The sequence below is a fragment of the Echinops telfairi genome, unplaced genomic scaffold, assembly GCF_000313985.2.
Source record: "Echinops telfairi isolate 266 unplaced genomic scaffold, ASM31398v2 ScPeMD7_3533;HRSCAF=4204_0, whole genome shotgun sequence".
Taxonomy (NCBI): domain Eukaryota; kingdom Metazoa; phylum Chordata; class Mammalia; order Afrosoricida; family Tenrecidae; genus Echinops; species Echinops telfairi.
The window spans coordinates 44216535-44217921 of NW_022107431.1; positions in this window are offsets into that span (position 1 = coordinate 44216535).

Below are 1387 nucleotides of genomic sequence, written 5' to 3' on the forward strand. Positions count from 1 at the left end.
GATCCTGGTCTCAACCCATTTTCCTTACTCCTGAAGAAATCCCGTCCTCACACAAAACGTCAAGCACAGCTTTAACCACAGCCTTAGATTTTCCAGATTCTTCTCCATGGCCTCCAATTACCAGTGAAACTGGTAAGCAGGAGTAGCACAAGAAGTACAACACTGAGATCATTAACATTCCTGATCTATTTCCAGAATAGATTTCACCATTTTCCTCCCTCGGTAAATATATCATTTTTTTACTTGCCCAAGCCATATTTCCACATAACATGAATCCACAACTCATGCCCTTAGTCACACTCAACCTCCCAGAGGCCACCCCATTTTATCTCTAAAAATCTTTCCCACATACCATCATCTCACTACCTCCATAACACAGTATGGGGGAAAGGACATAGGCTTCAAATTACAGTTTTGTCACTTTTTGGAGATATGACCTCTCTTTGTACAATGTTTCTTATCATCCCAATGTCCCCAGGCATTTATTCCCGAAGGATCCCAAAGAATCCTACATCAAAGTGGCAATATCTATCTCTCAACTCTCCTGAGAACTCTTTGAGGATATAGATTAACCTCAGTCATTCCATATCTCCAACAGCATATGCTGTATAGTCTAGATGCCCCAAAATATGTTTGGGGATAAATTGCACTGTGATCCTTGCAGTTTTGCAGTGCCCATTCTTGGAATCATCACTGCTCTCTTATTAACTGTGGCCCTGAGCTTCAATGAATGAATGCTCACCTTACTGGACACACTGACCATTGCATCGGACTTCACAAATCACCTGCATCCCATTTTAAGTGAAACTGCCTTTAGCAACCACAAGTACACGTGCATTAAAAGAAAAACATTTCCCCTCCTTTTTATTTTTAAAATTCTTGAATCAACTAATCATTTTCAATATTTTTTACCAATATAGTTATTTGAGGGCTAGGAGGTAATAAGCAGTCACTCCGTTTTGTTTTCCTTCTAAGTACTAATATCTTAAGCACATTTTTTTACTTCAAATCTGACAGCTGTGATAATGATTTGAACCAAGTATGAAAAAGAATTTATTTTTTCTTGGGGAGCATGAGCTGTTGGTATCAGGTCTCTTCAAGTCTCTAACTACAGAGAAGGTCGAGCAAGATGATGAAGTGAGTGGATGGTCCCAGAAACCAGACCACAGAATAATGCATTTAAAAAGCATACACTGAGCTCTCACAACTTTGGGTGGCAACTGAGCTTTGGAGAGTCAGGGTGCGTGCAGAACAAGATTAAGGAAGGTAGAATGCCCACTAACATGGGTCTTAAGAACTCATTCCTGGCAGCCTTTTTGGAACAGGGATTGGTTCCCACCAAACAGGGAACCTAGAAAGTAAATTAAACTGTAGCTAAATATTTTGG